This window comes from Corvus moneduloides, chromosome 3 (assembly GCF_009650955.1).
Source record: "Corvus moneduloides isolate bCorMon1 chromosome 3, bCorMon1.pri, whole genome shotgun sequence".
In the NCBI taxonomy this organism is placed as follows: Eukaryota; Metazoa; Chordata; class Aves; order Passeriformes; family Corvidae; genus Corvus; species Corvus moneduloides.
Window position 1 is genome coordinate 36836167 of NC_045478.1, and position 15514 is coordinate 36851680.

The 15514-nt window shown below is 38.8% G+C and overlaps 1 protein-coding gene across 6 annotated transcripts in view; it reads right to left on the reverse strand.

Moving 5' to 3' along the window:
* UBE3D (ubiquitin protein ligase E3D) overlaps positions 1-15514 on the reverse strand; it is a 163607-nt gene that overhangs the window by 122402 nt on the left and 25691 nt on the right. The gene's annotated exons all lie outside the window — the stretch shown is intronic.

Genomic DNA, 15514 nt, shown 5'->3' on the forward strand with positions numbered 1-15514 from the left:
AACCCCAGCTCTGGAGAGGAGAGAGCCACACCCACAAGGCCTTTGAATTTTGCCAGCTTCTCTCCACAGTGAGATGTTTTATTATTTAGCATTATTCTCTTTTTTTTTTTTTTTCCCCATGCCTGCATGCACTCTGCTTGTTAAATAAATAACTTTTTTTTAACTTTTCACTTTCCTCTGAGGAAAATTCTTTCTGAACCTGGTGGGGAAGGGGTGGCTGTAACCCGTCTCCTATCAGAGGACGTTCATTTTGGACGTTCCTCCGAATTTGTCTCAAACCGTGACACTAGATTTTATTAGTTACGATCTGGGTAAATGCGCTCTGCATTGAGGGCTCCAAAAGCTGTGAAACTCTTGAAGGAGATGTTAACTGCAGCTTCAGTGCTTTGATGAAGCAAGCCTGTGCCGAAGAATCCAATATAAAAGCTGACAGAAGCTCAACCCTAAATCTCAGAGTTCACTGAATGTTGTTAAAGCTGCCCTTTCCACAAGTACAGCTCTGAGAGAAAAGACAGATGACTTTACTGAACCAAAGGACAAAGCTGCTAAATTAAATAACTATTTGTAAAAATGATTTAATCTAAAAACAATTCTTAATTATGGTTGATGATGTGTCTATATACTTAATGTACCGGGAGGCTAAGTTATTTATACTTTTAATTATCCTTGCAGTGATCTAAAAATGACATAAAAATCAATGCCTGCTCATTAGCTACTAAACTCTTACCAAAATTTAAATAATATGGACGACTAAGAAGTGTGGTACTTTCACAGTCTAGAGTACGTTCCTTTGGAAAAAAACTTGCTCTGCAGAACCACTGCTTCCCTCCTGAAACAAACATCTGTGGTCATGTTCTACCATTCATTATTCATCCTGAGCAGCTGGGAGTGTCAAGTGTGGGTTTTGAGCAAATTTTCCCTGGGATCTTTATTAGTTGCATGGTATCCCAAACCAATAGGTATTAAATCTCTCGTAAGAGACAAAAAATCGAAGAACAGAATTTAACACACTGGTGTCCTTGCAAGGAAATGAGCAAGAGAAGGGAAGTAAGAAGGCAGAGAGCCTGACTTCTTGTATTTTTTGCAATAGACTACAGTGGTCAACACAGAAGCTCCATCTCAAAGTTTTAAACATTTTCTTTTTCATTGTATCACTACAGAGACAAGATCACATTTAACTGAATTTCTGTATTTTCACATGGTCTTAAATACTATTGCTTGCAAAGCATTCTCATTATAAAATTACTAACATATAATCCTTACAATAAAGTGCACCAAATATATAGCATATAGTACATATATTTTAAAGTAGCATATATAATTATATTAGTTATATATACAACAATATTAATATACAATTATACATATTTCTATATATTAATATAATAGTTGTATATACAAGGACATGCTCATTATTAATAGTCTTCTATCTTTTTTTCTGAGTAATGAATACTTTGATTGGAAAAAATATGCAATTCTGAAGTCTAGTCAAAAAGAAGTTACATAGAAATCCACTGCAAAAACAATTCAGTGGGTTTAAAATACCCTATCCTGCAAAATGTAAGTCCTTCTTGAACTTTCAAAGTGTCACCATTTGAAAAGGGCAAGTTATTTAATACTAATAAGAAAGCCTTATAATGAAAATTCATATTTAACCTCACCAGAGTACCAGTGCCACAATATTTTTCAGAAGGGCTGACATAAGAGGTATCAACTGATCTTGTAATATTTCAAAGCGCCTTTTAATTAACATTATGTTATTTGCTCTGATGAATGCTTTTATGATTTAAAATCCATACTCCACATGCAGTTTTCTCATTTCTTACTCCAATAAATAGCATAGATTAAATAACTCACGCCAAAAGGTACATTAAAAGCCAGTGGATTAAATAATTTTGTTTGCATTAAACAACTACATATGAATACCAATGACATTAATTTTATTAATGCATTTGAAATTATTTTACAATTTCTTGACATGCTTTGATCATTGTAAGCTATTTAAGGGAAGTCAGAAAGAGAAGTAAAAGCTGCCTATTTCAAAATGTAAAGCAAAGCCCAAATTATTTTCCTTCTGCTTCACTCCAATGAACATTTTTGGTAGACTCAACTGCCCTATATTAACTTAAATGTAACTACATTGGTTTTGGTATAGTTATTAAGAAATGCTATTTGCACAATAAAGTCTCTGAACAGTCCACAGAATTCAATTCTTTTTTTTCTCAAAGGGTAAAGAGCAAAAGCAGAAAACCAAACAACTCTGTTAGTATACTGTGCCGACACAGACGAACAAGGTTGTTTACAGGTAGATTATTCCTCTGAAGCACAGAAAGCTATCTCAACATACTGCAACTTTTTGCATAGCAAGAAATCTTGACATTTTAATCCTGTTCAGGAGTAACTTTGTCTTGGAGTATGTAATTTCAAAGTAATGCCCAACATACTTCTCCAGACTAAAGATTTTTGGGTGTTCACCAACTGCTTTTCTACATTGCCTTCCCTCCTCCATCTGGCTGCTATGCAATTTCAAAAGCATTAATTTTAAGTTGCAAACTCTTATCACCCATAAAATATTTTCATTCCATTGCAAAACAGCACCAACTGTACAGTCTCTGTTGAAGACAAAACAGAATTTCAGCTGCAAGAATCACTGAAATAAAGCTTAAACATCACAGAAGGATTAGCAGGTGTTCATCTATTCTGAAACCTCTAAGTTGAAGATTCATAAGATCTAAAACAAATGTATGGAAACCTAAATCAAGCAGCAATGTCTAAAGCAGACTTATGTCCAATGGGACACCTAGATACGTGGGACCACAAACACTTGCAAATGTACTAAATTTAAAATTCACGACAGTTCTCAAACCATGCACAGATGGTCTGTGAGTACAACTAAGACATTGTCATCTCTATTTAGCTTCAGCACCAGGTAAGCAGAAGAAGGATCATCAAAGAATGAAGAGAAAAAGTGATTTTAATTTTGTGGGAACTGACCTTGGATATAAAATCCCAAACCTGCTGGGGTATGTCCCAGAGTATGTTGTACCAGCAAAACCCCAGTCCATAAAGATATGGCAGCAGCAGATCTATCCACAGAGCCAACACATAGCAACAATTGTCTATGGAGAGAGACATTCTTTCTTCATTCACCTACAAGATCAACAGTTTACTGCAAAAGCTAAACCTGTAAAAGCAGAAAACTGCTGCAAATTTTCATCAGTGACAGTGAAGTTCTGTTTTAGAGCATCTGGCTGAGGGATACAAGCTCATGGAGAAAACAGCTCCTGCTGGGCCTGTGATGTCACACATATCTACACATAATAGTAAGAAAACATGTCAGACAGTGAATTCTGTCACAATATATATTTTTTAAACTACTTTTTAAAAATTCCTACATAATTCTTGCCTACCTGGGTGCAAGAGTAGAATCCACATTAATTTAGTTTTCCTACAAAACCAAGAAAAGCACAGGAGTTTAGCTCTTGCTGAGCACTGCCTAAAGTCTGCCGTGACTGCCCTTCAACATCCACACTATGCAGAATTGCTGGTGCAGCTCCAAAGTACAGTGTAATTGCTGACTTCTCAGCAGCAAAGCAATGTGGTCCCACTAAAAGAAGCAAATTACTCTCATAAAAATTGCACAGCCAATGCTTTAGAATAACCTTCTTCACTTTCATGGTTGTGCTAAGGCTTTAAGCTGCATTTCTTTTCATGTCTTACTGCATCCCAGGTGGAAAGAATTAAAGTAACTTTTCTGAAAACAATAAAGATCAGATTGCTGTAGCCAGATCACTGCTGATAATTGACTATAGTGGAGGATGGCAGTAGCAACAGTGGTACTATGACTCTAGAATGCAGGTTTCTTGAATATGCCTATACAGCTCAGAATGAAGGCATAGCTTTGAATGCTTCTTAAAATACTTTTCTTCACCTTAAGCACCTCTTGATTCCTTCCTGGATACATCTTGCTCGAAATTAGAACAGATGGCTCATAATTTCCCTAATGTATGACAGTAACTGTAGACTACTGTGCTTGGGATGGATGCAGAGGACACAGCAGTGTGCTACTGACCTATGCTAAGAGACTGACTGGTGCCACCTTACTTGCAGGGAATATCAAATGTGAGCAGCAACACCACCAAAGTAAAAAGCCTCTCTTCCCAGCATGTATGAACCAAGTACTTGAATTCTCAAGTTACATCTCTTTTTTTAACCTTTCAACACTTTGGATATGTATATAAGGGTATATAAAGGCCACTTGCCCTAGCAAATGGGTGTATGCCTCTTCTAATAATGCTCATTTCCTGGAAGGTAGAAGTGCATAGCAGAGCTGTAGAAAAACAAAGTACTGTGTAAAAGCTCCTTCTGACAGCTGCTGACATCAATATGGTTACCCTAGTAAATGCAAAGTAATTCCAGACAGCTCACCCTTAAAAGACTGATTCAATTTTAAGGAAGCCTGCTCATGGGACTAGTGATGTCTGCTGGACCGGCTGCCTTCCTCAGCAGACTCTTCTTGCAGCTGTTGCTGTCAACCTGTAGTCTTTGTCATCCAGAGCATTGACAATGTATTCCTCTAGCTTTACAGGCTTTGTGGGGAAAGTATAATTCAGAAGGTTTATCTCCAAAACTGTCCAAATAAAGCAAATGTGCCTAAAAATCAGGGCAGGAGAAGAAGGGTGGAGGTAACTGGCAAGATAGACAGAAAATACAAAAACACAGAATCATGTAGATTGGAAAAGACCCCTAAGATCATACAGAGCAACTTTTAACCTAGCACCACCAAGTCCAAGTACCGTCACAAACACTTCATTTTCCCAGAGAAATAAAACATATTTGCCTCAGTGTATTTTTTCCACAAACCAACCTCAAGAACCTACAGAATCTTATCAAGGGATGCTAGTGATGGGTCATAAATGCAGAGCACCTTCTCACTGTCTGCACATTAGCCAGCGTGTCCTGTGTGCAGCTGAGCTTCCCACCTGAAGGCTGAGACAACAAGCTGTCTCTCAGCCCTTCCAGGCATCATGACACTAGGTAGAAGGACCAGAGAAAACTCAAAACATCTCTGCTGTCTCCTGGGCTACACTGCCACAAAACTCTCACACAGGAATGATTTTACAGACTCTTTCCTTCCTCCTCCCCCTCCCAAGGTTGGAAACTCCAATCATAAAATAGGAGACCCAGGAGGAAGACACAAATATCTTTTCCAAAAAAGATTGGCATGTCTAAACTTTTGAATGTCCAGATGTTATCAGGAACACTACTCTCTTGAAAGTGCCTTTACATCTCTCCATGGATCTATAATCTTCATTTAAAAATCGTCAAAATGAGGTGTTATATTGGTGAACATAAAAAACGTGGTGTCAGGTATCCTATCACAAATACAAGGGCCCTTCACTTCACAGAAAGTTTCCCTATGTACAAATGCTATGTTCAGTACCTGAGAATTATTTTTCACCATATAAAATGTGAAAGGTTGATAAAGAGGCAATCAAAAAATCCAAAACTATCATTCTAAAGAGTGGCAAGGCAGATCAAATATAAAAACTAAATTCTTGAACTGGTTCAGTACAAAAGGTTCCAGAAACCTCATGAGCAGTATGCCCAAACCCACTGAGGGTCAGATGCTTAAGAAAGAGAAGACCTATGTAATTTGAAATGGTATTTAATTCACTTCGGTTCAGCCAATCAATTCTCAGATGACCAAATTATTCTAAGAGCAAGGGGATAAAAAAAATCTAAAGCTGGAGACTGTAAAGAAAATTTAGCTTTCAAAGAGAAATAGCAGTTCTCATAATGAAAATAGAGGCAGTGAACCAAGCTGCAGTACCTTAGCAAGGAATTTTATTAGTATATTTATTTCAAAAGAAATTAGTATACAATGTCCAAAATTTTAAAAAAATGTACTTTCTATTCTTGATCTCTTATAATAATTCTAAGCATCACAAATGCAATGTCAAGAATTGAGTTATTTCAGCTCCTAGTTTCATCTGTGATTGACTTGTTTTCCAGTTTCATTTGTTTGAAGTCCTCCTTCATTCACTGAGGCATTACTGAAGTCAGTCCAAAAATACCTGGTTTGCTTGCCTAAAACAGCTACCAGATGATTTCCAAATTGGTAACTCTGACTGAAGTATCTACAGAGTAGCAGCAACTCTGTCATGTGTGCCCAACTACAATACTCATAATTAACAAAATCTCAAACCTCACAGATGCTGCAGAAAAAGCAAAAAAAGACCCCACAACAGCAAAACAATTCAAGAGATAGACAATAATGGTTTGGTGTTTCCTCAGATTTAAAGATTATTTTACTAACTCTGCATCCTTAAAAGAAGAACTTTGTACCCAGACTAAATCATTCTATACTAAGCAAGGTGAATACAATGATGTTCCAAGACAATGTTCCCATCATTTATTGAAACAAAACATCATTACCTGGGGCATAGGAGACATTACATATTCCTGTTGGATCTACACAGTGTAAAAATACATGCAGATGCTGCTTAAAGATCAGCATCTGTAGCTTAATCATTAATCTAGAATACCTATGTGTCTGCATTCTGTCATACAATACTCAGTGTCACTGCCTGTAAAAACGGTAATACCAGGCCCAACCACATTCAGGCTTGCATTTTTTCTTCAAGGTTTTCTGGGACTGTGCAGCTCAGTTACCTGTAGACTGCCCTGTATGGACTGCCAATGAATCTAAATACTTTCTGAGTGACCTCACTAAACAGCTTGTCAGAGCTAGTTATGAGAAGGGCTTGATGAATGGAGACCATTGCAAGGAAGAAGCAGCATATTTTTCTAGTCACTATTCCAGATAAGGCTTCTGACACTGACAACATAAAATTTACCTTTACCAGAAAAACTTACACCCTTAAGGAATCATGGCAAGTATGCAGTGTTACAAACTTTTGTTGTGGTGTGTAGTAATTTCAGGCTGAGGACAGAATACCATGCACAACAGGATCTATCTGCACAGAAGCAATTAACTCAGTTTCAGGACATTATAACATCATCATGTCCGACACTCCGGTTGTGCCACTGAATGATCTACAGAATTGAAATCACTTGCTAACTCTGGAATGTAGGCAGAAGAGCAGTCTTACAGATTTGGCAAAAGGAAATCAGAAGCAAAGCTTAATTCAAAACAGCAAACACTGAAAATTAAAATGGCAGAAATTTACCCAAAAGAAAGGCTGAATGAAATGGCGTACATATTTATCAATCTATAACCTTTACAAAAGGAGAACGCCTAGTTTCTTGAGAGAGACAAAGAATGCATTTAAGTTTCTGGATACACAGATTGCTCAGATTTACAAAAGGAGTGAAAATGTCTAAAGCAACTCTGGTGCTTTGAAAATGTGGAACTTAAAACTTTCTGCCAACTGCACTGTGGCCTCCTGTAAAGTATCCTTCCTAAAAATATTAGGTTCAATTTTTATAATTTAATTAAATGGTCTAATGTTACATCAGATTTTTCTTTTCCAAGCCTGTGGAAACAGTTTAATTTCCTAATTACTCAAAGAAAACAAGAGGGAGTTGAACATATAGTATCTCATGAAATACTTTCCACCTAATTCTCCTTTTAGAGTTTCCCAGCAGAAGAAAGTAGAGGGATACTAAACTGAGGTTGCAACAGTGGCAAAATGTATTGTAAAATTACCTCTTAGAGAAAGAACAGAGATTTGGGTGCTGAAGAGTGAGACTAAGAAATCAGATTAATTGTACAGGAGAATTAATCCTCCTGCTAGGGAATGAGGTGTATCCTTCATTGTCTGCTTTTTCTTCAGTGTTGCAAGTAGTTTTCTTCTAACAATGCTAAAGTTTTCCACTGCTGGTTCCTAGTATAGTGAAATGGCCTCAAAATTCAAGAGCTGCTACCACTCTAATTTACATTTTGTATTTGTTAATAGTAACTGTGGCTTTGCAGTAAACTAATTCAGAGGGAAGATCCCTCATACCTTTCTCTATTATTTCAATTCTATGTTTATCAAATTCTCTTCATTTTTAAAGTGCTGTCTGAAGAGCAGCTTTGCTCTGCATGGCTAAACATAGGAAAGTTTTTGTCTTCAATACGGGTTTAGATATATGATCCCAAATCTCAGTGGGCCTTGTTAAAGCAACATCATAAATTTTTTACACTTCTTTATGAGTTTGGAAAAAAATAATTGTTCTACGTATCAGTCTGAGTTTATACTGACTAATGTGGCCTTAGGGAAGGGACTGTTGAAATTCATGCATCTAGTCATTAGAAATGGATTTACAGATGCAATTATGATAAATCAGCATAGGTTTATTAACAATTTTTTTTAAATTAGTAGTTACAGGTGAAAAAAGAAGACCTTCAGAGCCAATGCTTAAATCCTGTAAAGCTGGTGTAACCTGCTATTTCTGTGCACCATGAGCACACTGGGAGGTATTCACATCACTCAGCATTGGTACTCAGTGACCTGATGGATGAGATGAAGCTACTGGTCTCAGCTGTTGACACTGCCTGGACATCTGAACTGCTCATCACTCATTTCCTAAACTGCCATGGTTCACTGTGCAGTGTCTTTAAGCAATCCAAAACCAGCAACAATTTAGCTTCAACCATATGCTCTAAACTGCAGCAGTTGAGGACTTGACTGTCAAGTGGCTCAGATGTCTGTGCTGCAAAAGCAAGGCAAACAGCTGGTGCAGTAACCTCACCTAAGACCATGGTTGAAAAGCAGGGTTGGCTTCAGCAAGACAATCTAATTTTCCCATCTAGGCCATGCAGGGAGAGTGGCAGAGAGGCAGCAGCAAACCCAGTTAGCAATGTGGTATCCCCTTGCCTTGTTACTAATGGTCACACCATAGACCCCAGGAAAGGCTCTATCTAACCACAAACCAAGAGAATTAAGCACTATGTAGAAAATATAGCCCTAATATGAGCTACTCACTGCCACTGTCACACCAGCCAGCAGCCTCAACACTGTCACTGGTACCAGGGGATGGTGTCTTTGATACCCTGCCCTAAAACAGTATTGAAACAGGTGTGCATTCAGGGCTGTAGAATAGCCACAAATAGTAACACTTGTTTTGTCAGCATAACAAACCAGGCAAGTGGCAGAGAAAAATTATTTAAGAAAAAGAAATCAAATTAAATCAAAGTTGAATGAACCAGTGGTCTGTATGGTGAGATGGCACTGCTGTTACCCTTTACATAGAGCCCTAAGTTCCCTATCCACAGTATAAAGCACTTCCCTGGGTGTTCTTATGGAGGTTATTCCTACCAGCTGCGCCACATGAAGATTTATACATGCTCCATAAACTTTAATTCCCTTTTTAAGTCCTATTATACCAAGCAGGGGGCCATTTCTGAAGTTGAAATGGATTTTCAGAACAATATAAAGATTAAAATGTTTTCTGGCCTCTGATTTTTAAACCTTTGGGTAAAATTAAATCTCTTCCACAGCACTGTTGATATTCCATATAGAAATATTCACAAATACCAGGCACTCCAGAACATTATGTCTGAATCCAAAGGGAGAAGTTATCCTGCTGTACAAAAAAAATGCTGTAATCACTGTTCACAAAAATCTCTCAGCTTGATGCTTTGAAGTTTTTTCCTGATGTACTGACTTCAGAAGAGAAGGAAATGCAGTATTTCAAGATGCTATTACCCGAAGCAAGCAAGGAACACCACAAATCATAGAAGTGGTTGATTCTGAATCTGCTGACAGCAAAATTTATTCTTTCTATTCATTCAATCTAATTGCCAAACAAAAGCCTAATGATTGAAGTTAGAATTTCACATATGTCATATTTTCTCTTTCACACTTAAACCACAATTTTAGTAGTTTATTTTTATCATCATTTTCCCTCTTCACAAAAAATTGTACCTCTTGCAAAGATTGTAAAGAAGCTCACTCTATGCAGGTACTAACACAAAATTGACATTAAAGTATCAGCTGTGGCTACAAGTCAAATTTAACAAGCAATTAAATCCTAAATAAATAAAACCAGGAGTCAAGAGCACAGCTTCATCGCCTAAAAATAAACTTCAAGTTAACTCAAAATCCTAAGCTGGTATAGATTTTTTTACATATTTTACCACATCCCACAGCTCACTTTGGAAACTCACAGCAGACCGACTGTCAATCTGAAAAGACTCAACTTTCCACTAGCCCCTTTTCCATGTCCTCTGCCAGTATACGTCCTCACGTCTGTCAGATTTCCTCTGCGCAGGGAAATACTCTCCCACAAATAACTCCTCCACCCTTCCCCAAACTGTCCCTGGTTTTAACACCTCCTCTCCTCAGAGCTATTTCCCAGGTTTTCCTTTTCAACTATTGTGAAGCTTTCCCCTTTCTGCAACAGCAGAAATTTAACAGTGCCTGTTTAATCCAGGCTGATGCCGATGGAGCCCTTGGCAGCACTTTGGCAGGGCTGTCCAGAGTACCTCTGTCCCGCTGCAGACCCAAAGCACAGGAGGAAGAATCACACAAGGCCACACATCAACCTCGTGAGAGCACTGTGGGGGCTGCACCATGCACATACACCTTGGCATGGTCAGATTCCCGAACGCAGATTGTTTTGGCTCTTTCATTTTATAAGCTTTCTTAAAATTTTATGGGTCAAGAAAAAGGGAAAGCTAGTGTCAGCTTAGAAGTACAAGATACAGGATAAGGGAGGCATGCAGCCTGGCAGCCAAGTTCTGGACATGAGCAAGAGCAGAAGAACAAAGGAACAGAAAATTTAAATTTACATTTAAATCAAGTCAATGCTGATGCAGGAGTTGATATTACAGATAGACTAAAACAGACTTTTGATGAAAGGAAGTAAGGCATGGAAAAACTGTGTCACAGACACCAGCTCAATGAGAAGTCTTTGAGTAGATGACTTTGTTCAAAGTGGAGAGGCAACACCTGAAAACAAGACAGCTATAAATCTTTCGTACATAAAGTTAATTAGAATGGACTTCAGAGGAAGGAGAATACATCATAGGTAAAGAAATAAAACTACACTTGATAATTAACAAATTGTTGAATAACAGTCCAATCAAGACTATGGTACCAGTGTGGCTCTCTATGCAAAGATGCTATGAGACTGGAAGAATTGCTGGCTCAAAACATTTCAGGCGCGTGTGTGTGTGTGTGTGTGGGAAGGGAGAGGTCAGGCCTTTGGTGAGGCGATGCCCTGCCCGGCACACCCCACACACCCCCAGGCCTGTATCGCAGCCCTGCAGTGGCTGCCAACCCCTGACACATCAGAGGCAATGCTCCACACTCACCTCTGGAGCTCCATTCCAGCCCCAGAGTGGCCAGATGACCAGAAGTCCCACTGTGGCTGAAGGGTATTTAAGCCAGGACATGCATTGAGCACATCTTGACCCTACCTCTTCTTGGAATTTCTATCAGCTGAACACCACTGGAACCAGGAGTGGTAGCTATACTTGTTTTTTCTGAATATTTTCTGCCCTTCTTGTTCTTCTACTAATTCCCTCTTCTCATAGTTTTGAGTAACTTAAAATTAGATGGGATTGGAGTTTGCCAAGTTAATACTTTGAGAAGTTGCTTTTATGTTGATAGAATGCTGCTCTAAACTTTTGTCAAAGTTCTCTGATTTTCCAAAGTTGCCAGTAAAGTTTTTTTATTGTCTTGGCCTCTTGAGAATATCTTGTCAGTATTCTTCCCGTGCATCTAAGTCAGAGTGTATAAAAAACCTTTTAAGTCTTGTCAAGCAAGTTTTTGGGGTCCTACAGATGTCACCCCAAACTGCTTCCAGAGAGCAAAAGAGGTATGTTGAAGGTGAATTTGAAAGTCTTTTGGCAGGTGAGTCTTTAAACTAGATGTTTAAAGCTAAAATACTCACCTCCCTGAAAGAACAGGTATTGGGCTGCTACTCTCATAGCCATACACAGAGGGAAAATAGGCATGGTCAATCCAACATCTCACTTCTGCGCAGATCTAATAGTCCTGTCTTTTGGCAATTACTTGGCTGAAGCTCTATAATTCTGCAGCAATTTTATTCCCCGGAACAACCCTTCCCATCTTTCCAATCAGACCTCCTCCACCTCTTCCTCAATCATTCATGCCCACATACGGTGAGGTGGATTGAGAACTGACTGAAGGACACATCCCAGAGGGTCGTGATCAGTGGCACAGGGTCTGGCTGGAGGCCTGTCACTAGTGGTGTCCCCCAAGGTTCAGTAGTGGGCCCAGTATTGTTTAACTTATTCCTCAATCACTTGGATGGAGGGGCAGAGGCCTCCTCAGCAAGTTCACTGATGACACAAAGCTGGAGGAGTGGCTGATACCCCAGGGGGCTGTGCAGCCCTTCAGAAGGACCTCAACAGGCTGGAGAGAGGAACCTTCTGAAATTCAACAAAGGCGGCAAGCACAGGGTCCTGTACCTGGGGAAGAGTAACCCCAGGCTCTACTACAGGCTGGGGACTGACCTGCTGGAAAGGCAGAGACGGACCTGGGGGTCCTAGCGGACAACAGGCTGTCCATGAGCCAGCAGTGTCACTGTGGCCAAGAAGGCCGATGGTATCCTGGGGTGCATTAGGAAGAGCACTGCCAACGGGTCAAGGGAGGTGATCCTGCCCTCTACTCAATTTTGGTGAGGTCACATCTGGAGTCCAATTCTGGGCTTCTCAGAACAAGAGAGACATGGAGCTCTGGGAGTGGGTCCAGTGGAGGACAACAAAGTTGATGAGATGACTGAAGCATCCCTCTCGTGAGGAAAGGCAGAGAGAGCTGGGCCTGTTCTGTCTGGAGAAGAGACAACTGAGAGGGGACCTCGCCAATATCTATCAGTGTCTAAAGGGAGAGTGTCAGAGGTTGAAGAAGCCAGGCTTCTCAGTGGTACCAAGCAACAGGACAAGAAGCAATGGGCAGAAACTGATGCACAGGAAGTTCCACCTAAATATAGGTTGTGGAGTCTCCCTCACTGGAGATATTCAAGAACCATCTGGATTCAATTCTGTGCCATATGTTCTAGGATGACCGTGCTTGAGCAGGGAGGTTGGACCAGAAGGCCCCATAGACGTGCCTTCCAACCTTACCCACCCTGTGATTCTGTTATAGTTATCACTTATTATGTTTATTAATTATACAAATAATTTAATTTATAGCTTAAGGCCACTACTCAGAGGAGCCAGCATAAGAATTGCTTGTTCTGTTTTGATGCTACAGCACTCAAAATAGGCAATCAGCAGCAATATCCTATTGTTGCTGCACACACAAAAGTGGAAATATCCTGACCAATTTCACAAATAAGCCTTTCTTCTTTGGTCTCAGGTCATACACTCCCATTTTGCTTTAGCTTTAACAATTTAAAAATATTACAAGTAAAATTGGCAGCTTAAATCGTTAAGTATTGTTAGTTTACACAGCCTGTCACAGAGAAATAGAAACAACAATAGAAACAACAAATGCTAATTAATTTAAAACAGGCCAAGATCCTAAAATTCAATAAATAAATCAAGTTTTCAGGTTTAAGTAGTTCATGTCAGCCATCTGTCCAATAGGCTTTTATAAGATTTGCTTTTTCACTCTCAGCTCATTATTTGATTCCTGCCTGCTCAAATAGATCCTGTCATTTTAAAGGCATTACAGGAGTTGAGTACTTACAGTTCCCAAGTGAACCCAACAGTCTTTATAAGTCTATGAGAAACAAACTGCAAGCATCCAAGTGGAAATCTGCTATGTTTGATGTACTATTATAAAATTACCCTCAATGGATCATCACTATCATATTTAGGCTACCTGGCTTTAAAAGAAGCAGTGCTACAAGGAAAGCAAAATGAATATAATAGAGATGCACATACACATAGTAAGACTTGAGTAGATGTGACATTGATTTCCTTTCAGCAAACTGGTCACTAAGTCTAAGCCCTAACTGTAATCTGCAAGAACACTGCATGCTGTAGTTTAGGATCCCCATGTCCATTTAGCCGGTGCGAATTCTGAACTGTGGTTCACTAATCCACATATGAAATGTAGCAGGACATCAGTTCATGGGAGGTTAAAAGGGTACTACACATCAGCAGTGAACTTCTGGAACTTGTCACTTGATTGTGGAGGCAGACAGCACCAGAAGGCCAAAAAGAATTTATTCAAACAGATGATCAAAAGATGAATGAACAGACAGTAAAGGAAATAGACAACACTGTATCCTCTGACATCCTTAATACAACTACAGAGCTGAGCACTGTAGAGCTCACACACTATTCTGAAGAATATTTCTGGATGTTGGGGTGACAATGCAGAATTACATGCTAAACTGCTCTGACTCAGCATGGCATTTCTTACATTTCTATCATCCTATAAGTGTTATTAACTACCTGGCACTGCAGTTGCTTCTGACTATACATTTTAAATTTCAGATAGTCTTGCTGCTTTTAATTTACAAATTTTTGCCACCCAACTTGACATTTCTCTTATTACCAATCCTAAGATTCCTCAAAGAGCAGAACTACAGCAAGATGAACCAAAGACACATGAAAACTACCAAAACTGTGCTTACTTGAATTGCAGTGTTTCACAGGTAAATATGAAGAATATGGAAAAAAAGGTATAAGCCTGAAATATATTTTTTGTCATACCATATTACAGAATCACAGATCCTGACTCAAAAGCTCATTTAATGTGATCAGAGATCTTAATGGCATACTTGTCTATTTTTTCTTTAAAAAATTAAACTGTAAGAAGTAGTTAAGCAATAGCCATTACAATCAATTTCATATTTTTTCATTGCCAATTACTACGTAGATAGCATTTAACAGCTCTAATGCAGAGAACAAAAGCAGTACCCTGCAAAATGATACAACAGCATCCTTCACAATACACAAGAAAAAAGGCAGGCTATCAGTCAGATTATCAACAAATGGATAAGTGATTTGGGATTGCAAATCCCTTTTAAAAACCAATCAGAATCCTTCCTCCTCTGCCTTCAATGCTAAATTTCAAAAGATGAACAAAAAAAGGCAATCTAAGCAAAAAGCTCAGCTGGAATGATAAAATGAGCAAAATTTTTGAGCAAAAATATGAGAACTTATTCAGTAGACAAAAATCTTATTCCAACATTTTTCTCTACTTCAATTAGTACTTCTAAGACCACTTAAAATAGGAAATACCAAAAATACAACAGCTCCAAAGAGCTGGAAAGCTATATCAGACCTGTGTTTAGGAGGAAGAACTAAGTTCCTAAGTAACTACCATAAAAGGCTGCTGCATATGGCAGGTGTAGTTTCAAGAAACAAAAAAGTCAGGATATTTGTCCTGAAATTTATACTTAAAAGTTGCATACACCTTTTCCTAGAGGTGGGAAGGGATGTTACAAGTACTGAAGAGCAGTCTGCTGCCTAAGCATTCATATTTCATAAGGCTTAGAGCTTCCACATGTATATCAAACTCTGAAAAATATTTTTTTTCTTCCTGTCCCAAAAACCCTGATTGACATCAGACTGCATCTTTTAAACATTTTTGCTGGACTGTTCAGTCATCTCTTTTAAGGCAACTCATCCCACCCGTGG